Consider the following 27,720-nt stretch of genomic DNA (forward strand, 5'->3'; position numbering starts at 1 on the left):
TTTTTTTCCTTTTTTTCTAGCAATGCGTTAATCTGCGTCTTTGTAAAAATATGCTTTAGATGCTTTTTCAAATTCTCCGATCTGTGCTGTTTTTTTCCTAAATTTCGTTGGGATTTTAATTTCTGAATTTCCGATACAAATTTCTTCCTAGATGTCGTTCACCTTCTTTGTCGCTGAGCAAATATTCTAAAATTTTTCTTTTCTCTATATTTGAATATTTTATTACAATTTTCTAAAGATGTTATTTTGTTCTTCAAATTATCAATACATTCTTCCTTATCTTTACACTTAGTCATTCAGGGATATTGTCGCTTAAGGCATTGTCACTTGTGAGTTTTATTTCAAAATTATTCACATTTGATTTATTATAGTCAGCTTCAATTTCGTTCTCGGCCTCAAAATAAATTTTCTTTGGACTTAATTCATGTAGTCTTTCAAAAGCACTCTGCATTAGTTTTCTTTTCAAATTTCAACGATTCTTCGGTGTTATTTCGTTTACTGAACACGATAAATTTACTTTAGGCACAGTATTGCATTTCAACAGTTTCTTTTGCGGCAATCCAAGCAAGTGATTTCTCATGTCATCTTAATAATCACTGCACAGAAAATGTTCAAAAATGTAAATTCTTGCTTTTTTCACATTAATAGAATCCTGTCTTCGACATTTATGTATCCATTCTTTCGACAAAAGCAAATTGTCCTTTGGGAAAGCATGAAATACAATATCTCTTCATTTCGTATTTCTATAAGTGTAACGGCACGTTGCTACGGCACAAGAAGCCATATTACGTAAAGGATACTTTAAATATAGAATTTAAAAGAAAAACTGACTAAAACTATATATATATATATATATATACAAATTATTAAACACGAATTATTCGTGTATATATATAAATATTTGCATTATTAGAAAACAAATAAGTATGATTAAAATTAATTTGGGATATGCGACCACCAGAAAATCGTGTCGCAACTGAATGAAACTGCAGTTTTAAACGCGCGAAATCAGAGCAGGTGCAACACAGACACGTCAGATTACTTCCAGTTAACCCCCTTCATGAGGCTCGCGTCGGCGAGGCGTCGAATAAAGGAATGACCTAGCCTTTCTATTTATCCCTGGCTTCTGAATGTAAACGAAAAACACCCCATCTGGTGACCGAAGCTTTTTAGCAACGCTTCACTTCTAATGCCGGATTGGCCACTCCTTTCTTACCTCCATGGGAACTGTAAGGGACTGTACCCTCCGATTTAGCGGGAACAGAAAACATTTTTAAAAACGCGGAAAGAGGAATCACGGAAACAGAACTAATTCGCCTACACGAATGTCGCCTCAGCTGCATATTAGTTGCAGGAGAGATTAACTAAAATTGATTGATTGATACCTTCTTATATAGCATATATATATATATTTGTATTTCTCTCTCTGTATATATATAGAGAGAGAGAGATACAAGATGACAAGATGGGTTAGAGATAAAAATTATGTTAATTATTACGCATATATATACTAAGATTTGTTTTAGATACTGGACTTAACATTATAATGGATTCTATACGACATTAAATTATAACTAGATCATTTTACATGTTCAGAGATTTCTGTGTCGCATATATTAATAAAAGTTCTTACCTTAGTTTAAAATTGTGATTTCAATTTGATTAAACATTTACGTTTAATCAACATGTTGAAATCAGCGTGTTAAAATTTATATACTGCTGTACGATTAAATATAACATCATATAAATTAAACCCATGTGCATTTGTGCAACATTTTATAACTAATGATTTATGCTACAGAATTGTGTCACTAAGAATGAAAAATATACAGAAAAATTGCCTTATGAACGTGTTTTTCTAAAAATACAAGGAAAATATTTAAAGTACTTGCAACTTGCACATACAAGCCAATGAGTTAAGTATTTGATAAATTAAGAGCAAAGTATAGATATTTCATGTATATAAAAACTGTGAAAGATTTTAAATAATACAAAAGTACTGACTAATTATAATTAAATTAATTATGCAGCAAAATAATACTCATTTTTCGTACGCCCAGAAGGAATAGTGGTTAGGAGAGCCTACTAAGGTACCCTATTCGGATCTCGGAGAACGAATGAATGTTTATAAACGTATAGTGTCCGTGCCGTATTTGGGCACTCTAAATATGCGGCGAGCCGAAAGCCCTCTCGAGAGGCTGGTGAAATGAGAAGAAGGGTGAAAGACCTTCGGACATGTCCCTCCGATAATTTCTCCATCAAAATGGGTGGGCAGAACTAAGAACAGTCGTACTACCACCTCTATTTTGCTCAAGGTTCTTACCAACAACAAGTGCAATCTTGCACTCCTTGCCACGATGAATTTAGTGGGCTTGTTCTGATGTTACGTTCAGACAAATGAGATATGTCACAACAACAACAACATTTTGAAATTCAGGATATATGACATAAGAATTTGCAATTTAATGAAAGATTTTAAACAATAGATTACTGACTATTTATAAATAACTATTATTACATAGCAGGTAATAATAATTATTCTTAATTAGTCAATTTCATTTGTTAAAAACATATAACATTCAAAATCTTTTAAATTTTTCTGCCCTTTCTTCTATAATTCGTATAAAGGTAGTTAAAATCCTTACTCATGTTTGCTTCAAAGTTTTAGTCTTTGAATTAGAAACATATTAATGACAACGAAAACAACTAGTAGCAATTTCAATCGAAATTAATGCATGTTTGGATTAATTTTTATTGAAATAGCTGATAGTTGTTGCATGTTCATTTTCATGTTTAATTTTTGCACAAGAAATAACAACTGTATTGTCAAATAATATATTTTTCAAACTTCCAATAACGAAACAGTTTTAAACATGTGTATTCCTTAGCTTATAAACATTTTAAATTTATTTACGCAAAAGTATTCCTCTTTCACGAAAGAAAACTATCTTTTTTCTTCAGTTTGATCAAAGACAGAAACTAAAAACCGAATAAATTCGCCGTCGTTTGTTTATCTTGGTTAAATTTTACTTTTGCTCATTTTGTTGAAATTAATTACTTTTATAATTCCAAATTTCCTCAGTTAATTAATAGATGAATAATCCATTTATATCACGCCGTTTCTCAAATAAATCCTTTTTCACAAGCTAACATTAAACGAGATAATTGCAGGAGAAGTTTCAGTTTACAAATAAATAAGAGAAAAAATTTTTCTTCTATTTCCATTAGCACGATTAATCTTTATGCGTTCCTATTTTAAAAAATACTTTTGGTATCTTCAGTGCGCAAACATCCTACAGCTACACTTTCAGTGATGCGTGAGATAACTTTCATCAAAATGCACTTCTACTGATATATTTCAATGAGAATTAAATATTGAAAAATAATATTTTGCTGCATGAAGAATATTGAAGGAGTTACATTATTCATATATATAGTGGCTTAAAATATGTGGTGCAATGCATATATATTTTAAAATTGCATTAGCGATGCTAGTTATTTAAAACTCAAAACTAAGAAACCGCCAATCCATTATTTTCGTTAACACAGCTACTATAATTTTTTATAAGAATATAAATATATTTCTAGCATTATATTTTCTTCTTTCATCAAAATGCATGAGCATGTGAAATTTAATGTAAAGATTATATCTGAAAGAAATTAGATACCTATTAATTAGTACATCATTTTGTTACGATAGCAATTAGAATGACTTTTTATACTTGTTTAGATTGTTAGCTATTGCTGTAAGTTATGCTAGCTATAAGCATGCTTAATTAGTACTTAGTGTGCATTAAATTTAGCTCTGCTTCTAAAAATAAACAATTAAATCAAATCACTAATGCGTTCCCTTTTCTTTACGCAGACTAAGAATTTAAAATAAAATAAAAATTAAAAAATTAAAGGATTTGAAAGGATTCAGATTTTAAATTACATCAAAAGGGGCGTTTTTTTAACGTTTTGTGTGTTACCTTTATTTATTAAATACCATGTTCTTTCCACTTAAACCATAAAATTCAGTTCAACAGCAATGTCGCAAAAATAATTTTAAAATGAGCATATCTAGAGAATCTTCGGATACACATCTCCGCGCCCTTTTTTTTCCCGTATAGAATTGCCATTGCTCGGTTTTAAATCGGTGAGTTTGTTAAACAAAAATTTGTTAATGTTTTACAAAATATGAAATCAATAATAAAACAAAATCCAAATTTCAAACTTGGGCTTTCAGATGCACATATTCGCAATAGGATTACGTCATTGAAAATTGGATGGCTCTAGGAACCGTTGTTTCAGCATAAAAACATACATAGTATACAGAGCGATAGTATTTGATGGCAACGATTTGAAAAGTGATACGCCGTTTATAAGGTTCCGACGAACAATCGCAAAATGAAAAAAATCTGATGTGTACACTACATGACTTCCTTGTACGGAATATTAAAGTATACGCATTTTTTCTTGTATTTCATTTAAACTTATTGGATTGAATTAAATCTACTTCGCCGACAGCGCATAAACCACAGTAGAATAAATGCATTCTTTAAAATTCACTCTATTTGTTTACATAGCGACACTCTGGCGCTAGGTTCACTTAATAGTATCATATTTCGTTCATATTATAACTCAGAATGCACAAAATTTAGATCATTTAAAGAATTATCTAATCGTTGTCACATGTTCTATTCAAATACTATAATAAAGCTTGAACGATGTATAAAAGAAATTAAGCAAAAAAAAAAAAAAAAAAAAAAAAACAGTTTTTTACAGACGATTGAGTATTTCTCATTCAATTAATTCAGTTCTCACTTCGCGACAAGGCAAAAATACATAAAAACTCAAAATATCTATATTAAAAATTACGAAGTAAATCTTAAACACTTATTTCCTCGAAAACATTCCAGAAAGGATTAAGTATGATATAATTCACAATAATAAATAAAGGCGTCATCTTTGTTGTTGCAAATCTAAGTTTCTCTAGATTGGCAACAAATCCACTATTCTGCTGTTTCAAATGTATACAGGCAATGGCCGCCATCAAAAAAATTATTAGGCTTAGCGGCACTTAAACAACTTTAAAATTGTTGATAATTCTAAAAATATTGCATACATATTTACTAAAGGCATAAAAATCTTAACCGGAAGATAATAACAACATTAATTCAATTATTTTTAAAGCAAAAAATGTACAATTTACAAACATATAAGAGTAAAGAAACTGAGATCACTGAGTCGGGTAACAGAGTGGATATATTTATAAATATATTTATGTACGTTTGGTGCTGCCGACAGCAACCAAAATACGAGGTGCACATCTACATGTTATAGCAGTCCTATATACAAAATTTGAACGTTCGGAGGCTACTCGTTTTTGAGTTATGCGTACGTACGTACATACATTCGTACAGACGCCACGAAAAATTCGCTTCAGAATTAATTTTAAAGCAATTTTATAATTTTTTTGGAGGCAAAGAGTCTTTTATTCTGTCCTTACGTACAGATATCCAGATATCACGCAAAAACATCGTTAAATTACATTCGATAGCGGTCAAAATGGATATTTTCGTTGAAATATGCTGCCTGAAACTTTTCGCGATTACAATACTTCCTTTTTACTTTGTACGAGGAAGTAAAAATAGTCCTTCAGGGACAAAGGCCCTTTGGACTAAAAATAAACTTGACAGTCATTCGATTAAATTTATGAGGCCAGTAACAGGGTGTTAGAAGCTTTACCAAAGTACATAAATGAATAATATAAAGATGCAAAACTAAACTCCATTTAGCATTGATTTCAACTAAACTACTATATAGTTATGATAAAGTTATTAATTATGACAAAGCAAATACAGCCATCTTTTGGAATGTAAAGAGCCATTTGAAACTAAATTAAGCTCTAAATTTTAAGCAGTTGGTATTTATATTTACACAGAGTGGAATATCAATGGTTTATCATGATATAATTAATTTTTTTGTGAATAAATGCAGCGAAAATCAATAAAAATTGCGCTTTTGATAAAAATGCTTGTAGAGTTTACATAGACTACCCGCAATTTTAAAAGCGTAATTGTTCAATCTAAATTTTTGAAATTGAAAAGGAATTTGTTCCTTTATAATTTGCACTGCTCGCTTTTATAAAATTTGAACTATATAAAAATTTCAAAAATCAAAATTTTCTTCATAACACAACAATCTTAGTAAATGAAAAATGAAGCAAATGTGCAACTTAAAATTAAATTACTAAATTTTTTATGAAAAATTCAGCTCTTAAAACTATGAGATTGCATATTTAATACAATCCATATTTGACTTTTTTGCCCTGCTTTTGTTTCAAATCTGCGAAAGATTTCATGTTAAATTGTTCTTACAATTTGCATGAAATGAGTACTGTAGGTTTGTTAAAACAAGGATTTATAGAGCTATTCGCTAAGTTTACGAAAACAAACACTTTTGAATTTTAGATGTATTTAATATAACAACTAGTAGCGGATATTTTCTGTTTCGTATTAATGCACCAGGTGTTCATTACCTGAAACATGTAGGACTGCAAATTTTGAATTCCTTTAAAGTGTGGTTAAAATATTTATAATAAGTTAAAGTCAGAAAAGAGATTCAAAAGTTGTTTGCATAATTTTTATACTTAAAAAATTTAAATTGAAACCTCTTTCACCAACTAAAATGGAATGACAACTAAAATTTTGAAAAAAAAAAAAAAAAAAAAAAAACTAGTTAAGTAACTGTGACGAAAATCAAAATCAAAGCTCGCAGAAGTAAGAAGGAGAAAAAAGTCAATACCATATAATCTAAAAAGAAATATTTGTCGAAACAATGGAATGGATATTTATAATGCAGAAATATGCTAAATTTAAGGTAAAAACGAAAAACAAAAGTGCTGAAAATTTAAGTTTATTAAAAAGCAAAAAACCTACCGTTGATGATCTTTTATCAAGGACCTAAAGAAATTGATTGTACGAACAAAATGTAGTAAGACTGCTACGAGAAACTGGAAGATGAGAATGAAAACTACTAAAGTTTTTCTTATGATGCTTTGACAGAAGTAACAAACACAGAAAGCTAAATATTAATCCGTCAGGGCTAGAATTGTCTAAAGACAAGTGCATGCGAAGACGTCAAAATAATGACGTCTTTTTCAGGCCAAATATGTATTTGGAAAATTACACAGATTTTTCAAGAATAATAATATATTTGCAGTTCTTGTGCTTAAACATTAAATTGCACAATCGTAGCTCTTAATACTTTTAGTTTTGATATGAAATGAAACAACTGAAGGTATAATGAACTAATCTCTAATTTTTCTAAACGGCATATACTCTTGTTATAAACACTTACACCCAAAAGATGATTTTATAAATGAAATTCGTCATTATTGTTTGGTCGTTACTTACGTCTGTTACGTAGCAACGGTTACATCGGTTTGGTCATTACTTACGTCATTATTCTTTGACTAAATCCATAACTCGAATTTTTCGATTATTAGTTATACGTTAATCAATTCTTTTTATTAAATTGAGATCTATAATAATATCCATTTAGTTATATAGATTACTCGTAACAATGCACGCTCAACTTGTGCCTTATTTTTTCAGTAATAACTATGAACAGTTTTCATTGCGTAATGAAGGCCCACCAGCGACCGAGCGGTGAAATTACTGAATACTGGCAATTTCGACCTGGGTTCTATTCCAGGCGAATGGGCTGCCTGCATGAGCATTTTTGTTGTTTCCCTCGTGTGCAATTCGTACAAGCCAGTTTCCTTTAAAATGTCCTCCAAGAAGGCATCCCTCTCCTTAGGCAGATATCCCTCGCATGCTTTGCCATAATCAACTAAAACAAGCCAAACTGTTGTGGGATGATCTACGGAATATATGAAATTGCTGCTATTCATAATATGAAAATCTTTGAATCTAATTCTGATTTAAGAAATTTGTTTAAAATTATAAACTAATGTCACAGTCTGTTTGAAATTAATAAAAAATTTACTGTGTACTTGATAATAACTGCCCCAATGTTTATAGTTTTAATACATAAGAATGACTGTAATAAAAAGCTGTAGTATGTTTCAATATGGTCTTGCAATCTTACCAAGATGTCGAAATCGTTTTACCAATATGGGTTTTTCAATCTTAACATGATGTCGAAATCAACCGTGTAAAGAAAGTTTTATTGTATTTAGGGTTCTTCTTTACATATCGAGACATACATCCTTGCAAACTGAAGCATTCATGATTAGATTTTCTTAAATGTAAAATGCCTTTAAAAATAACATTTAAAAAATAATGTGTGTGTGTGATTATGGCAAAGCCTCGAGGGCTATTTGCCTAAGGGGAGGGATGCCTTCGTGGAGGACTTTCCAAGGGAAACTGGTTCGTATACACGTTACACATGGGGAAAACCACGAAAACGCCCATGCAGCCAGCCCGTTCCCAGGATTCGAACCTCGGACCGAACTACCAGTGTTCAGCAACTCATTATTTTGTAGCCCACCGGTCGGCCGCTGGTGGGCTACAAAATAATGAGTATTTAATTACTTATCCGTTAATTAATTCAAGGTAAGTAACTTTGAAAACAAAAAAATGGATATGAATGGATTTGAAAACAAAAAACTTTAGGAGTTTAAAAAATAAAAAAAATCTCCGTATGATGTTGTCCTTTATACGTTTAATAACCTTAAATATTTTTATTATTTTAGTGCAAATTTAAAAGTCTCGCGAAAATTAATTTTTTGGAATATTTCGAATAAGCTTCAGAAAACAAAAGATTTTTGTAAGAGTCTAAGCACACAGCTAATAAGCATGTCGTTCACATAATAACACGTTGTTGACTTTCCACAATTACTAGCTATAATTAAGTTTACATCCGGTGAGTACTTCCTTTTTACATAGGTGGATGGTACTTGGTGATGCTAGACACGATGGTTAAACATAAAATATTTAAGAATACTCGAGCATTTTGTACTTAGTTTATTCGTTGAAAGAGGAGGTAATTTAAATGTGGTAATATATGTAGCTCAATTTTCTCTCTTTTACCATTTATTAAATTACTTTTTTTCTATAGTTAATATTCTGCTAACGTCTTTCTATAATCTGCATCTTTTTAAACTATTTTCCCTCATATATCACTGTAACAAATTACGAGAAAGAGTTAAGATCAGTTTTTTTTTAAATTAATATATTATTAAACCGTCTAAGAATGCATTATGTATATTAAGAGCTCTTAAAAAGTGGTCTTTAACGCTAGTATCGTTTCTATTCTTCAGTATAAGCGAGGAAGATGACAGTATTTAATAGAATATATGTGCAATGTGCAGAGATGGTATGCAGTAGAGTAAGGGAAGCAATAAATTGATTTCTTTTTATTCTACCAATTTTTCCGCTACATATTTCCAACCCTATTCTTAAGAATACTGGGAGGTTAACGAGGGGGGGGAGTATCAGAAACATTTGTAGCCATCTCTTTTCATTTTCACATCAAGTTACGTTATCCTACCAAATTTCAATTAAAGAACATTCCAGTCGGTTTGACTTCAGATATTTAATATATATTTCAAATTAAAACAGTTTATTGTTCAATAGTACATTATACGGAAACACTGAAAACCAGCACATATGCTTATTAATATTATTTTGATACTTTCCTATGACAACAAATCCTATTAACATTTATACCGTTAATGTAATTAACTGCAGATGCTTGTGAAGACGCATATTGTATCCCTTTGGTTCAGAACATTTTATTTCTTATAACAAATATAACGTCGCCCAGACCTTCAGACGCCCTATGATTAGGAGAGCCTACTGCGGTACCGAAGGCCAGGTTTCGAATCCCAGAGAAGGTATAAATGCATAGTGTTTGTGCGACATTTGGGCATTCTAAATATGCGGTGAGCCGAATGTCCTCTCGAGAGGTTGATGGTAGGAGAAGAAAAGAGGGTCACCATCAGACCCGTTCCCCCCGGGATGCTCTTCATCAAAATTGGGAGGGGGGAGAAACTCAGGAAAGTCGTACTGTCACCTGCATGGGTGTCTCAAGGCTCTTGCCAAAGTTTGGCGCAATCTTGCACTCCATACCAGGATGAAATTTGTGGGCAAGTGAGATAAGTCACCATCTTAAACCTGGATGAGCTGATAAAAATAATTTAGAGACTACATATTTAATTTCCTTAGCAATTTGTATTAATTTTTAAGCTAATTAAACGATTGGTGCTATAACCCGCATCCAATGTAAATAATTGTTATCTACTAAATTTTATCAAGTTTCAAGAAACACTTAGTATGGAATTATTACAGAGCGCTTAAATTATCGGAAGTTGTGCTCATGCTGGGTTCCAGAACTGATTATCGAATTAGGCTGCGAAGACAGAATTCAGATGCTGATAATACGTCATGATAAGTGAGTAATGGAAATGGAAATTGCTTTGAAAATTAGGGCTTTCATGCAAGAATGAAATTCTTAAAAAATTCCCGTGTTATTGCTTAATATAAAAACTTTATTTAAAAAGCATGCCTTATAGTATCCAACGGCTACAAGGTTTATTGCTGTATTTATTGAAGAGTGACTAAATACTAAGGACTTCAAGTTCGAGTACCGCATAAAGAATGAACAATTTTTGTATTAATGTCTTTATGAAAAGCGGACACTTAAAATTTGGCTCATCAGTGTTCCACTTAACAAGCTGGTAGTAGAGCAAATAAGGCTTGAAACCCTTATGTTATGTTATATCCTTGAGGTAGTTTTAGTTATAGCACGCATGTGCTATAGCGGATAATCGATCTGCCTTAATTTAAAGATCCGATACAATTATGTTTAAGTACGCAAAAAAGAAAGGTTGATGAAGGAAATTATTTCTTATATATTTTTGCGATTTATTTATTAATTTATTATTTTTATTAGATAATTTAAATTTACTGTTTGTTATTTTAATTTTTTTTATTATTATTTACTTATTACTAATTTATTTATTACACGAATTATCTGTGAATGAAAGTTTTCAACAAAATTCAATAGAAAATAAATTTAATCCAGAAACATTTCATGAGTAATGGTTAAAAGTTTTGAAATTAAGGCACGTCATTCAAAAAGTATTCAAAAAGTATTAAGCAATATTGATAATACTTCCCTTGGTTATGTTGAAGAGTTCCACAGCTGCGACTTCAGAAGATGGTTAAAAATTTCATGTATAATTCATCAAGCTCGTCATTTATCATTCTCCGAGAATATATTTGAAAACAGAAATAAAAGTTACTGATAACATTTTTCCTTTGGCTTATTTATTCAGGAATTTACTCAAATGTTATGAAATGGTCGCTTAGAATCATGAGATTCATTGGCTCCTTTCCTCAGATTCCTTCATTTTATTTGCTACTTAGTTTTATGATCTGCAATGATTGGCAAAAGGATTCAAAGTATTTAAACTGGAAAACTAATTTCATCTACAGCGTTATGTAACTATAAAAATTACATAAGGCAAAAGGAAATCCTTTTAACATCTTTAATTCACCAAAATTTATTTTACTGAATTTCAAGTAACAGGAATTGGGGTCGATGGACTTAATATTTTTGACTAACTTCAAGTCTTTTTCACTTTAAATTTCAGAGGCGTAAAGCTGGTGTTGGGCAATTATAGTTTTAGTTTATTTTTAACGAAATCTCTCTATATATATGTATGTAAGAAAAATAAAGAAAATGTTGTAGCGTCATTAGGTTTTATATGAAAAATGAGTAATGCCCTCTCGAGGACGCGAACCTGGACCTCTCGAAATACGCGCCCAGTGTACAACCGCTACATCAAAAAGGCATGCAGAAAGGAGGGAGAAAAACCTTATATACTCCTCCTTTTAAAGAGCGACTGGGGATTATGGGACCCAATCGCCAAAGGATCGTAGTGAAGAATCATTACCCACCATCTCTTAGTTTTGGTGCCAATGCAGAGTTCCTAGTGCGTTTGGTAGCGGGAGACATGAAAAATGAGTAATGCCCTCGCTGGAAATCGAACCTGGACCTCTCGAAATGTGCGCCGAGTGTGCTACCGTTACATCACGAAGTCGTGCAGAAAGGAGGTAGAAAATACCTTATAATGTAAAAGATTAATTATAATTTAAATAAGCAGCAAAAATTAATTTCATCTCTCTATTCTAAAAATAGTAATCTCTCTTTGCACTGCGTCATTTCGAGACTAATCCATGTCATATGACTCTTACATGATGATATAAATATGATGCTATGAACATAATGATATAAATTCTTACAGGATAATATAAATTCTTACATGAGGATATAAAATCTTACATGATGATATAAATTCTTACATGAGGATATAAAATCTTACATGATGATATAAACTAAAACAACCAATAATTTTGCAACGATATTAATTATGCGATCAAAATTCATTGAGAACCAAAATCAACGCAGTCTGAATTAAGATTTTATCCTGAGCATAATGCATTCGCTTGCTAGACTTCGGCATAGTTAGTGTTGTCTGCTGCTGCCTTCTTACTCCAAAGTTATCAAAAATGTAAACCTCTTGAAATAGGCACAAATAATTCTAAGTGTGTTGTTAAATTGTTTGCGGCCGCAACAGGTTTACCGAAAGAAAAAAAAAGATTTAATCTGCCTCGACTGCCAGTGTCCTATTCAATTGTAGATCTGCATGTTAGCATTCTAAGCCATCAAAAATTTTGCTTTTCATAAAGGATTCAGCCTTCTACATTCTACACCGTCAAAGTTGCAAAGCCCTTTTTTATTACATGTATATACAATATACACTGTACGTACGGTTTGTTTTCCGTACTCGGCGTACTTCGGATTTACGTACTCAGCGTAGTCGTGCAGACGCACTTGTTATTGTTGCGTTATGACTTACTTTCTGAAAAGCTGCAGTTGAGCATGTAGGGATACTGTTTCGTATGCAACCCAGATGTTCATGTAATACAAAGCTTTGATGGACTTAAAATGTGTTTCTTACCGTTAGAAATTATTATAGGTAACTGAGCCTTTTACAAAAACAGCTTTGCATCATCATTATGCAACTTCGTATATGCTCATGGATGTTTCATCATTATAGTGTGTTAAGCAGCTTTTCGTTGCCTGTGTGGGTAACGTTTATTCAAAAAAAAAAAAATATCGCAACACATTTACATCTATTGTACAGACCTATCCTGCATTCCCTTGAACTCTTTTACTTCACCAGACCCAAACTCAGGGCAGAGAGCATAATCTTAGGACAAGTGGTAACGTTCAGGAAGCTGTGCCAAAGATTTTGAACAGCATTTCAAATGAAAACGTGTTCCGCTGCTAACGACGAGTGGTAGCAATACAAGAAATGTTTCGTTCGATCACAAAATGCATGTTTTTAAGACGATAAGCTGTAACAGCATGTATGTTCTATATAGAGTTTTTTAAAAGGATTTTAATTATAACTGGAATAGGCAATGTACATCTTACACCTAAGCCAAATAATTCTCTTAAAACTGTCATCTTATGTAAAGTAGGAATTATTTAGAACAATTCCTTTGTGGATATCAATTATGAATACTTAAAGAAAATAAACGCGTTTTTACATGTACGAGGTTAAAAATTACTGCATATCACATAAGATTCATTACTGTGAAAAGAAAGATGACAGCTTGCCAAAGACCGAGCATATCCATTTGAGAATTGCGTGCTCATTCTTAAAAGTCAGTTAATCCCAAGAATGGAAAAAAAAAAAAAAAAAAAAGAGAGAGAGAGAGAGATCCAGGAAACATTAAAAGATGTTGCTCTTGTTTTTTCTTTTTCAGTTTTTTTTCGTATGTTTATAGTTATCGATTTAGCATGATTTCCAGCGATTGTTATCCCATGAGTTTCATAAAATTTTGAAAGTACAATTTTTGATAAATTATCTGAAAGTTTTGCTGTTATATGTAATTAAAAGGCAAGCGTAGCGAATCCCTATGCTATTCGCTTTCCTAGCCTGTAACTTTTACTAAAATTAGGGAAATAATAAGAAATATTTCATAGTGCTGTTAAGAAATAACGTGCTTTAAAATGTGCAACTGAAACCCATAATGAGAAGAAAAAGGTTTTTATTTTTAAAACCCAAAAGGTGTTAGCCCAGAAAGGCTATTAATTTCGTTTTAGCATTTTGTGTTGACAACTTTAAATATCCGGTTCACTTTCCAAATTTTTGCCACCAAATATTATCGGCCTGTGTTATATTTAAAGAGATTAAATAATGAAGGGATTAAAGAGATTAAATAATGAAGATAGATAACTGGGATAAAACAACGGTACCTAGAGCCATTATATTTTGAATAACGAAAATCTTCACTAAATATGGGCATCTAGAAGCCCTAATTTGGAATTTGTTTTATTATCGATTTCATATTATGTAACATTTTAACGAATATATGATTAACAAACTAAACGATTTCAAAGTGAACAATGGCAACACTTTACGGGGAAAAAATATATCTCCAGCGCGCGAGACTGTGTATCGGAAATTTTAAAGATATGCTCATTTTAAAATTATTTTGCGATATTTCTGTTGAATTGAATTTACGGTTTAAGTGCGAAGAACATTATATTTAATAAATAAAGGTAATCCACAAAACGTTAAAAACAACCCTCTGGGTGTAATGTAAAGTCTGAAAGCTTTCAGATTTTTATACTTATTCTCTTAATATTCCTTTATTAGCCCAAAAGGCCAATTCTTATGGAATAATTAAATTAATTAAAATTCTTATGGAATTATACTAGCTGGACTCATTAAATCATCACATGCGTTTTCTTTTTTATGGTAACTATTTTAGGCGGCTGGCCGTGCGAGCGGGTAGCTTTTAAAGAAACAATATTGCAAATATAAAATTATGTATAGCAACCTCTAACACTCTGTCAGAGATTCTAAAAATATGCTGTTTTGAAATATTCTGCAATTTTACTGCTGAATTCAATTTTATGTGGCTTAAGTGCGAAGAACTTGATATTTTAAAAATAAAGTTAACATAAAAAGTTCATAATAAAACGAGAAAAAAAAGCTTTGTTAGCCACCTTACTAAAAAAGTGAATATTGATATGATGAAATGATAAAAGACTGAAAAACATTTTTAAATATATGCTAACATTTAACACTGCAACAGGAATTCGAAACGTGTTTTTATGCAGCTTTTAAAAATATTATAATCTTGTTGCAGATCTGTATATGGCATAAGAGCGAAGGAAACAATGCTTCGTAATAAAGCTAAAAAGACAAAAAAAATTGTCAGCAGGAGTGAGTGCAAGGACAGACCTGTAATTTGCGAGCTCGGTGTCGCGTAAAAAAACCTTAAGGAACTATTTGAATTAGTCATTTATTTTAATTTTTTATCTTTTTATAGGACTGCTATAATAAGCTATACAATATGCTTACTTGCGGTAAAATAAGTACGTTTGTTGACTGTTATGATTTCAAAATTTGAAATTTTACAATCATTAAATGATACATTTTTACTAATCGTTTATTCTTTGCCTTCATATATTAGCAATTTCTCAAATAACTTCTAGTAACTGTATTTTTTCTCTGAAACTGCTTTTAACTGAGATATTGTCTCGAAGAAGCACATCACTTGTACCTTTTCCTGCTGTCCCAGATAAGCTTTGATGAAGTAAGTGCAGTATTTTATACAAATTGCTATAAATATAAAATTTTTAGGCAATAATGTCCTAAGACTTCCACAGTAAGTCATCACAAATATAACACCAATTGCTTCACTTTCCCCAAAATCTGAGGACCTTGATGATAATTATGCTTGCTGAATAGATGGTAGGAAATATTCGGAGAGGAAGCAACAACAACATAGCTTTGCCTGTTCAATACACGTCAACCATTATGTAATAAACGAACCATTTCATTCTATTATACGGTTAACTTACCGTGGATGAAGGAGCTTTCGCGGTTGGAAAGAGAGATTTGAAAATAAGGCTTGTATTATCCTTGTCAGTAATAATGGATACGCATCATATGTGAAAGGATGAATGTAATTTGTAACTTCTCGATATATTCAAAATTTTGTGTCTTCGATTATTTTTAGCAAACTGTTTCAGCAATTATACCAGACTAAACGACTGAGTTCTTAGGAAATTAATAAGGATGTGAAGAATTATAATCCCACAATATAGTATCCCTTAATAATGTTTCTTCTTAAAAGTCAACATTTAAACATATTTTAAACGGGGTTATTTTACTGTCAACATCTAATCCATAGATTTATTATATTTTTTATAACATGTATATAAATTTTTGTTATGATTTTGCAATAGTCACATTGATTTTAATGCAGATTTTCTGTTATGTTTGTATATTTACTCTGTCAGAGTAGAATATTGATCAAGGCCTTTTTTCCGCAGGACTGAAGAGGACATGGACGCCTGGTCTCCACATTCAAGGGTTCTCGAAATTCTCTTGAACATTACCCAATACAGTAATTGAATAACTTAACTACTTCATAAGCAATCGGAATTGTTTCATATATTTTTTGAGCTAACAATTTCAATCATTTTTATTTTCTTACAAAAATCAAAATTAAGAATACCGTGGGTTTGAAATTTCTAATAGATATTTCAGGATAGTACAAGCTAATAAAAAGTTAATTTTTGCATAATTTGCAAAATTGATTTTTTGCAAAATTTTGCAAAATTGTTTATATATTTTGTTAACAATGGAAATGGAAACAAACCGTTAACAGATCATTCAGAAATTTAATTTTCTTAAATTTTATTAGAATACTCACTTTACTGAAAATGTTTTATTTAAATGAATAATTACACAGGACAAAAAATTTGAAATTTTTTTCGGTATCCCTTACCGACAAAAATTACAAAATACGCATTATACGTTTATACGTTTATTATACTTTTTATATGAAACCTGTGGTGCTAAATATGAAAACGCTAATGCAGTTCAAAAGTTAGTTACGGTTTTTACTAATTTTTAATATATTTTTGAACACGTATAATTAACAAGAAATTATTTGAAGGTGCATTTCTATGATCCAATACGTCTTCGTTATGCTACTCTGTGATTAAACTACGTCTGGAACATCTCTAAACGTATCCAACAATAATCTGCAAGCTTGCATGGTCTCCATTTTCCCCGATATCTTTTCACCATCTCTGCAATGTCCTCGTGAAAATTCTCACAGTGTTCATCACTAAGTGTACCGCAGTTATCTGAGGGAAAAAATCTAGTAAGTATAAAGAAATACAGTTCTATTTACATTCCATTTATAGTGTTCATATTTGATGCTTTGATGCATTTTAGGGAGATTAGGGATATTTCAAATTAGGGAGATCCTTCAACAGCAGCTGTTTTCATTTAAAATTTTGATTATTAATTGTGGCTTATAAAGAGTAAGATGACATCATTTTTATATATGAAAAATGACAAATTATAATGTTATTTCATGAATCTTTTAGTAAACGTAATTCACATGAAACATTTGTACCAGTGCGGTGACCTACTACTTTGAAAAAAAAAAAAAAAAAAAAAAAATAGAAAATCAATGCGAGACATCCTCGGTAAATCTATAATATGTTTTGCTGCGAATGTCCAGTTTTATATATCAACTCTAATTTTCATTGCGCAGTCAGAGACTATGTTAATTTTTGAATTTGCAGAAAGTCTAGCCAAATACCAAGATTATGACTTGATAGCCCTGCTACTTACTCCTTCTCCACATAACTATTTAATGCGGGTCTCTTATAAAGGAAACTTTTAGAAAATGTAAAGTATAAAGTTAGGTAACGTATTTGCTCCCTAGATAACCGGGTGCATATCCGGGTAGCAAACAGGAAGTCTGATGTTAGGATTCGGGCGAACTCACTGCATATTTTTCTCTCTTTCTGCTCCGAATTAAAATGCCCAGTGACGTCTACAAATATTATCCGAAGTCGAAATTGAGTATGAATGTTAGCCAGCTAATTTAATTAATTTAGCACTGTAATCTTTACAGATGGCCTAAGTAAATCAATTACTGGAAACATTAAGTAGAAGGTTGCTTCAAATACTCAGCAGTGAGAGACGTAAACATTTTTCTTCAGTTTATTTAGATTTTATAAACCGAAATCTAAAGTCCAAGATTTTCATTCTTTTAATTTTATTCTTTTAATTTAATTATTTCAATAATCTACTTTTAAGCTAGATACAATTACTCAGATAAAGTTAGAATAGGAATATCACATAAAGATTGAATAAGACAAAACCTCGATGACAATCTGCCTAAGACGAGGGATACCTTCATGGAGAATGTTTTGAGGTAAACTGGCTCATGTTTACGTTACATGTGCGAAGAACTACGAAATCCAACCAAGCAGCCAGCTCTTTCGCCTAGGATTTAACCCCAAACAGGATCGACCTACCAGCATTCAGAGATTTTAACCACTCGGCCACTGGTGGAACTCTTACTCCAATAAATATCCATTTTTAAACTAGAGTCTGTTTCAAAAAGAAGCAACATATTTTATTAGTTAATGAAATCCTAGTTTCTTGCAATACAAAAATGTGTTATACGTAAGCTTATGATGAAATGAAAATGCATTTTTTTGATACTCAGTTATGAATTTAGTAAGTTATATGAACTTCACATCTGTTCGTTGCTAAATTATTCGAAGCGCCAAAAGTGTTTATGTATTATATTCATGGTTATGAAGATTCAAGATATGAGCCTCTAAGATTGTATTGCTTGAGGATTCTTCAAACACATCATGTGAAAAGCTTCCCGTGAGCATTCTTAGAATTCTGGCAGAGACCTGTTGCAGCCTTATGTTCAATAGTGAATATAAGGCTGCAACATTATTTATTTGCACTTGTGCAATTAAATAAAGAAAGTTCTGAAACTGTACGTCTGTTTATATGAATGTGTAGATAAAATGGTTCTTGCAGGAAATTTTATCGTTTCCCTAGCAATGGATATATAACACATATTTGCATTGCAAGAATTAATAGCTTTTAAAATATAATTTGTTTTTCACCTTGCAAAATCTTGTATATTATCGTTGTTACTGATATACGAAATCAGCAGGTCATGTTCTAAAAAGTACTCAATATTTGCCCCGGTTTATTAGAATGACTGATAATTAATAAAATAAAATGAATCTTCTAGGCACGGTTATCTTCCAGCCTGAACATAAGCTAACATTTGGTTTCAAGTAGAGAATAAATTTTGCAGTTTAAATGAATTTTTTAAAATTAACATAAATCGAGAGCTTATATATTGAAACTTAAAGAGTAACACAAGGTTTACATAACAAATGTAAGCATTTTAATTCAAAGATAAAATCTAAATTCGTAACTGAATATATATAATTTATTAACGTCTAATACGCCCAGACATGTATCTAGACTGATTTTCCATTAACTAAATGTAAAGTTACTGAAATTTGCATTTTAGTTTACAAACATTTCTAGGAAGAGGCTTTAAAGTTTTAACTAATCTAGCCAGACAGTTGCCAAATGTGTTTAATAGAGTTTAGAGAAAGACTGGTTGAACATTCTGCATTATTGCCGCTCTCAGTTTTTCACTCATAACTGAATGGGGAAACGTATAGCATTATGGTTGTTAAAGGAAATGAAGACTGAATTATACTTAAAATGAAAAAAAAAGGTTTTATGTGTTTTCATAGCAGACAAGATACGGATTGTTTATTTCGGGCAGGAAGGTGAAGAAGTTGTAGAGTCATTAGGTTTATTGGAAGCAGAAAAGATGAAAATATGCAACCGTCTTCGCCGGGAATCGAATCACGGACCTCTGGAATACCGGCCCAGCGTGCTACCGTTACACCACGAAGGCACGCTAGGGAAGTGGGAGAAATACCTTATATACTCCACTTTTTAAACGGCGACTAGGGTTTTAGGGAATCTAGTCTCCAAATCCTGGGTGTAGAGAATCATCATCCACAACCCTTTTAGTTCGTGCGCCACTGTAGAGTCATTAGGTTTATTGGAAGCAGAAAAGATGAAAAATATGCAACCGCCTTCGCCGGGAATCGAACCACGGACCTCTGGAATACCGGCCCAGCGTGCTACCGCTACACCACGAAGGCACGCTAGGGAAGAGGGAGAAATACCTTATAAAGTAAACAACGCTTTTAACGTAATATCCCCCGAAAACATAATAAAAGGATACATAGTTTCTAAATTGAATAATACTTTCTAAATTTTAAAACGCCATTATATGCAGAGACCATCAAGTAGGTAATTCAATGTAGGTTTATTTAGCATCACTTAAAACCAACAAATCATCGCTTTTAAATGTAATACCGCTCTAGAAAACTCGATACAGCTTTACAGCGTTTGGCGTTTTAGAAAAGAAAAAGCTATAAAAGTCGATCTCAAACTGTTTGTTAATGTTTTTATTTATTAACATGTAAGTAAAGGGAGAAGAGACGTTTCATGCGCGAAGAATGGAAAATTATTTTGTAAAATTGCTATTATTTTACCTAAGCCATTGCGTTATGATTTAGAATTTTACTATCACATCTCCTTACCATTTCGTTACCAAAATGCAAGTTTATTTATATAAAAATGCATTTTTTATTAAACCTCTATAAATAAATCCAAAAACCTGTATAAATAAAAATATTTATTTATACAGGTTTTTGGATTATAAGACAGAGCGTGTTTCTGCCTCTCGAAGACACGTTACTAGGTTTCGTTAGCTTTGTTAAAATAGTTGTTCTTCGGCTTTGCGCTGTTGCTGCCGACATTTAAAGTGTCACGCCGGTTAAGGCTCTGAGCCAACTTATTTATATTAAATTGTGTCGTCTTTGACTTCTAGACTTAGTTTCAGTTTTTTTTTTTTTTTTAGTTTGACTATTTGTTTAAGTTACATCACTATATGTGGTGGCTAATCCTGTCAGGCATGAAGAGCGCGTTTATGTTCAAGTTCTGATTTAATACAAAGATTTGTTTTTAAACCTTCTTAAAAATGTGCAGTTATTTTCAAGCACAAAGATAATTGGCTCCAAGGCTGACTGAGCTTATGTTACCCAATCAAATCAAACTTTATAAATTTTGGCTGCAAGTCTGTTAGGAGCTTGAACTGAATTTATTTTACCCATTCAAATCAAACTCTATAAATTTATACAGCCTTTGTTGGTTGGTTTGAATTCATTTTCGCATTCGCGTGGCTTGTGGAAGCTCTGAAGTCAGTTACCGAGTTGCAGATCTACTACGCAATGCAGAGCAATCTCAGAAACTCGCTGCTGGAATAACAACTACAAATCCTATCGAAAACATCAGGCTATCTTTGTTAAGTACCATATGTGAAAATAAATTGATCTGAGGAATATCAACGTAATAACAAAGGAAGGTTTAAATTTCAATAATTTCGAAATTCGAGAGAAAAAAAGAGAGGGGGAAAAAAAAAGAAAAGTTAAAATCTCTCTTAGAACAACATAAGAAATAAAACAAATTAAAGGAGGCTTTCAAATTGGCATGGATAAATGCTATGAGTTGCGTATTCAGCCATCCTGCTGTTGAAGGCAATTAATTTTCGTGACACTGACGTTTTCGTCTAATAGCTATATTACTTGCTGCAATCTGAATATGAAGTGTGATAAACAGCGTTGGTAACTCTAAAGCCTGGGTGAGATGTACTCGGAAAGCTGTGAAAAAGAATTCAGAATATAAAATTCGTGGATATACATTCAAGTGCTATTTCTGCCACCTAATGAGCATTACTAATGGAAACTAACAAATGATAGTACACCACTCGTTGTAGTCTGATTGCTAATAACCAGATATTAATATTAACAATAGAATCGCATACACCCTCTTTAGGATCGCATAGAAAATACCTGACATTCTTGAAGGAATATCAAATTTATTATTCTAGTTTCTTATTCTTAATAAAATTGTGTTAGTGCTTTTGTGCATTCCCCGTCGCCTTAACTCGCTGAAAAGCATAGGAAGTGTGAACATGTGTGAAACTGGAACTCGGGAAAGAAGTATATTTGAAGGCCTAAGTTACGAGAAAAAGCAATTATGAGATGAAAAGAAGGCTTTCTAGATCTACACGCAAGGGGATAAAGCTTGAGTGATGAATAAAGACCAGCGTACCTTAAACTTCTAGCAGATATTGCCAGTAAATCTACCTGAATAGAACATGTAGTATTTAAAATTGAGAAAATTCTAAGGCTACTCAAAGTACAGCAATTTAGTATACCATTAAAATCTCAAAATATAATTTTGTGATGGCACTTGCAAATCACGGAAATTTTGTAAAATATTTAATGCTTCGTATATTTTGAGCTTCATGACAAAAGTTCCGATTCATGAATTGAATGTATAAATACTGTACATAAGAAGCTTTAAATCTGCAAAATTATATTTCGTTAAAATATAGCGAAAATACGTCATTATGCATTAGCTTACAAAGGCAGAAATTAAAGTTCAAACATGAGAAGAAAAAGGTACTTTCCGTGATTTATGTCTCATTCTTGATATGAAAATACACTTCTCCAGATTCCTTTTAAAAAATGCTATTAAAGAAATGTATCTTTTGACACGAAGAGAAATTTAATTTTGTTAGAATCGTAGCCGAGGTTTGAGTTGGATGTAGGAAATCATATTTAATGCTTTTCTTAATGTTTTCATAATTTAGATATTGTGTCATTTTCCATGGCAGTTCTGTTTATTATTATCACATATTTTAACTTTTCTTTACTTGCGCTACTATTAATTCAATTCATGTGACTTGCAAGAATAAGAATTTGATTTTTAAATGCATAGGATAGAATTATTCACGGTTATTCCTATTCTGTAAATATTAGAGTATCTGGTGCGCTTTTGTTTCTTTATATTTTCAAATTAGTTTTTTGTTTTCAGAATTAAATAGTTGTTTCATTGCATTAATTTCGTTTTATGTTGAAAAAAATGCACAAATTTCTGTACAACAATATGAGATAAAAAGATATTTTTCCTAAATTAATATTACACTAATTAATCACATTAAGTAATAATCACGAATGTAAAATAATTAAACTATTTATTTATTTCCAAATAAACAAACAAGAAGAGGTAATGGAAAGTTGGCACTTCCTGATTTATCAGCACCACTACTTTTAATGCTCGTTAGAATTGCCGTGTTTTTGAGGTATTAAAGAATATGCAAGAGGCAACAGCCAATCCACGCATGCGTATACCACACGCATGCCAGGTGTACATAGATGTAGACGTTTTATATTTAACCACACGATATCTGCCAGCTGTGAAAATGAAAATTTCGGTCCTATAGAGTTTTGTTTTCATTTTACTCATCAAATTCCTTGTTTCTTATAAATGCCTTCCTCTTATTACTGCCTATGAAAAACATAAAACTTTTTAGTCCTAAAGATAGCGAAACAAATAGCCACTTCACGAAGTCGCCATTGAGTTGAAGACTTCTCGTGAGTGTGCGGATAACTGGTAAGTACCGGAAAATTTAACTAGAATTTAAGTAAATTATAAACATAAAACCGTTTTTCGAACAATTAAGCTCTTTCAAAGGTATATGTTGTAAGATTTTACATTTTGCAATTGATTTGGTTCCTTTTTTGATACGAAATAATAACATATACTAGATTTTTGACTTTTGTAATGCATTTGGATTATGGACACTTTTTAATACTTTTTACCATTTATAACATTTGCAGTTTTGCCTCCTAGTACTCATTGAACTGCTGCCAACCTCGAGAATGTAATTTATGCAAAATTTCGCTTAAAAGCAAACTTATGTACTTCACACTCCCGCACTAATAACGTTAACATAACGTTAACAAACGTTGTCCAGTCTCCCTATCTTTCCCATCCACTGAAGAAGAATGAGATTTAATTTCCATAGCTTTTCATATTGTGTGATGGCACTACCGTAAACCCCCTGATGTTATAATACAGTGTGGCCATAATTTTACTCTTCACGTTATGTAAAGAGTTTTTAATCCACCCTGATTTCGAGCCCGAACACTGGTGATTCTAAAAGAAACTTCTATTTTAAGTATTTGCTGGATAAATTTTAGTACTTGCATATCATCCAATCAATCGCAAAAGTTGGCTGCCATTGAAACAAGAAAAAACACGAAATTTTTCCCAAAGTTGCGCCAGTTTTTTCTGCGGAATTCTGAACCCTACTTTATCTGCAGCTGTTATTAGGCTATTTCCATAATTTACCCAAAAACCCTTATTGCGGAAGTATTCAACCCTGTCCACTTTTTCACTTCCTAAAAAGTCTTTCGTCTATTTCTACCATTTTGTTAGGCCCTCTGAATTTACCAGAACGCGCTATGGGTACAAATTTCCTCCAGGTGATTGCTCCAATCTATTACTACACTGATAAACAAAATGAAGAGATGGAAAACATTTTCCCACATTTCTCCCAAAATACAACACAAAACCTGGACAGTTGGTTGCCATATAATGTCACTATCATGCTGGTGTCACTGAGATGAGTTTACGTATTCCTGTGGGCATCTCTACGCCAGCAGAAGGTATAAAAGTCCGCCTCCAGCTGTTCAGCGCATTCCGCTCTGCAAATCATAAGTGATTTTTATCGTCTTTCTTGAATAATCTTGTTGCTTTCTGCCGTTTTTCAGGCAATATGAATACACTTCATCGCTAGACGAAGGTATGAGACGGTGAATCGTAGATAGGCGTAACGCAGGAAAGTCCCAAGCTCAGGTTGCAAGAGAACTGGATGTAGCACGAAGTATCATTTCTAATTTGTGGAATCAGGTTATAAACAGCAGGACAGTGTCTAGAAGACCAGGACAAGGTTGACCGACAGCCACAATGACAAATGACAACCGGTATTTAGTACATTCCGCCAAGCACCAGAGGACGGCTATAGCCACACAGCTGTCTCGTGAACCTTGTTTCTACCACAGAGGCAGCTATTTTAAGGAAGGTAGCTGCCAGAAAGCCCCATGAGAAAGGACGGTATGCCAAAAGGCCTGTATTTGCATCCCACTCACTCCTTTCCACAAAAGAGGGCGTTTACGATGGCGCATACAACACCAACACTGGACAAACCTTCAATAGGCTAAAGATCTCTTCTCAGATGAGTCCAGATTCGGTCTACAACTTGATTCTCCGAGATTACTGACATGGAGGAAACCTGGGACCCGATACTATCCCAGCAACGTCATGGAAAGGGACCAATATAGTGGAGGGAAATTAATACTTTGGGTAGGTCATGCAAGATGCCCGCACACCGCTTTATGTATTTAACACTAATTCTTTGAATCTCCAGAGATACAGGCAGAAGATTCTAGAGCCCTATGTGCTACTTTTTAGGGCTGCTGTTTTCCGTCAGTTAATGTTTATGGACTACAATGCACGACCACATAGCGCCCGCCTGTTTGATGACTATTTGGAAATCGATGACTATTTGGATGACTATTTGGACTATTTGATGACTATTTGGAAATTCACCAAATGGATTGTCCATCAGAATCTTCTGTTTTTAATCCTATTGAACATGCTTGGGATGGTCTTGGGAGGGTTATTGCACACAAACCCCAAGCCAGAAGTTATAAACTGTGGTGGAGGAATGGGTGCGACTTCCACTCTCTTATTAACAGCATGTCTACTCGTTGTGATGCTGTTTATCTATCAGAGGCTACCCCACACCATACTAGACACATTTTTCATTGACATCTTTCAGCCTAAAGTTTGGACCACGTTGTACGCTTGGCCATAACTCATGTTACTGAATGACATTTTCATTGTTGTTATGTACACATTATTGTTATACAATAAACTATAATCGTACCTAATTTCATTTATTTCTATCCAGCATTTCTCGAGATATTTGGGAAAAAGCTTTCTATCTCTTAATTTGTTCCATTTTGGCAATATTCAGCTGTTCTTTTCTCCCGTTCAGCAGATGTTAATTCCGTTGAAGAGCAGTAAATAAACCGCCGGAGTACAGTCACGAATGTAAATCTACATCCCTTGAAATTTTTTAAACCAAGAAAAGAATATATTAGTAATAATAATAATTGGTTATAACAGTTAATTAATGACCACGTTCTTGAAAATAAAAGGTGGAATATTTAATGTAAATCTGGGTTACAATCAAACGAAAGCGCAGATGTTATGATCATGTTATGACGTCACGCTTATTCATAACTGTCGTTAAATCGCGCTACGTGGCGGCAGTTTCACAATTCCTGAGGTAATACACAAGTACCTCAGTTTTTTATTACTTCCTTGTACGATGTATAAAGGAAGTATTGTAATCGCGAAAGTTTCAGGCAGCATATTTCAACGAAAGTATCCATTTTGACCGCTATCGAATGCAATTTAACGATGTTTCTGCGTGATATCTGTATGTAAGGACATAATAAAATACTCTTTTCCTCCAAAACAATTATAAAACTGCTTTAAAATGAATTCTGAAGAGAATTTTTCGTGGCGCCTGTACAAACGTATATACGTACGTATCTCGCATAACTCAAAAACGAGTAGCCTCAGAACGTTGAAATTTTGTATATAAGGACTGCTATAATATGTAGATGTGCACCTCGTATTTTGGTTGCAATCGTCCGCACCAAACGCATATAAATATATTTATATATATATCCACTCTGTTACCCGGCTCAGTGATCTCAGTTTCTTTACTCTTATATGTTTGTAAATTGTACATATTTTGCTTTAAAAATGATTGAATTATGTTGTTCTTATCTTCCGGTTAAGGTTTTTATGCCTTTAGCAAATCTGTATGCCATAATTTTAGAATTATCAACAATTTTAAAGTTGTTTAAGTGCCGCTAAGCCTAATAATTTTTTTGATGGCGGCCATTTCTTGTTTATATTTGAAACAGCAGGATAGTGGATTTGTTGCCAATCTAGAGTAACTTAGTTTCGCAACAACAAAGATAACGCCTTCATTTATTATTGCGAATTAAATCATGCTTAATCCTTTCTGGAAATTTTTTGAGGAAATAAGTGTTTAAGATTTACTTCGTAAATTTTAATACAGATATTTTCAGTTTTTATGTATTTTTGCCTAGTCGCGAATTGAGAACTGAATTAATTGAATGAGAAATACTCAATCGTCTGTGAAAAACTGTTTCCTTTTTGTTTTGTTTGCTTAATTTATTTTATACATTGTTCTAGATTTATTATAGTATTTGAATAGAACATATGGCAACGATTAGGTAATTCTTTAAATGATGTTAATTTTGTGCATTCTGAGTTATAATATGTACGAAATATAATACTGTTAAGTGAACCTAGTGTGAAACCTCGCTATGGTAAACAAATAGAGTGAATTTTAAAGAATGCATTTATTCTATTGTGTCGTGCATCTTATGCGTTGTTAGCGAAGTAGATTTAATTAAATCCAATAAGTTTAAATGAAATGCAAGAAAAAATGCGTATAATTTAATATTTCGTACAAGGAAGTCATACCAATAACCAATAAGATTAAGTACTAAATAATAAATGAGTAAGCATATCAATTTAAAAATTTCTCTTTAGACCAATTTCAAAATTTATTAAAATCTTTTTAATAAATCAACATACTCTGTGATGAATCTTTTCTAATTTTAAATAATCTGAGTTTATATTTCTGCGAAAATACAACGCTACTTTATTTTTATTTGAAGGGTTATTTATCTTTCCGAATCTTTCTTTTCCTTTATACATTTGCTGTCTCATACTAAAAATACTCTTGCAGTTCTTAAATAAAAAGGAAAAAGTATGTTTCAGCA

At 32.2% G+C, this 27,720-nt stretch overlaps 1 protein-coding gene across 2 annotated transcripts in view; it reads right to left on the reverse strand.

Annotated features, from left to right (window-relative positions):
• The window catches only part of LOC118183119 (teneurin-a-like), a 1,514,249-nt gene that overhangs the window by 706,131 nt on the left and 780,398 nt on the right, over window positions 1-27,720 (reverse strand). The gene's annotated exons all lie outside the window — the stretch shown is intronic.

Source organism: Stegodyphus dumicola, chromosome 7 (assembly GCF_044657685.1).
Source record: "Stegodyphus dumicola isolate Sdum_Otavi_A_Nest chromosome 7, ASM4465768v1".
In the NCBI taxonomy this organism is placed as follows: Eukaryota; Metazoa; Arthropoda; class Arachnida; order Araneae; family Eresidae; genus Stegodyphus; species Stegodyphus dumicola.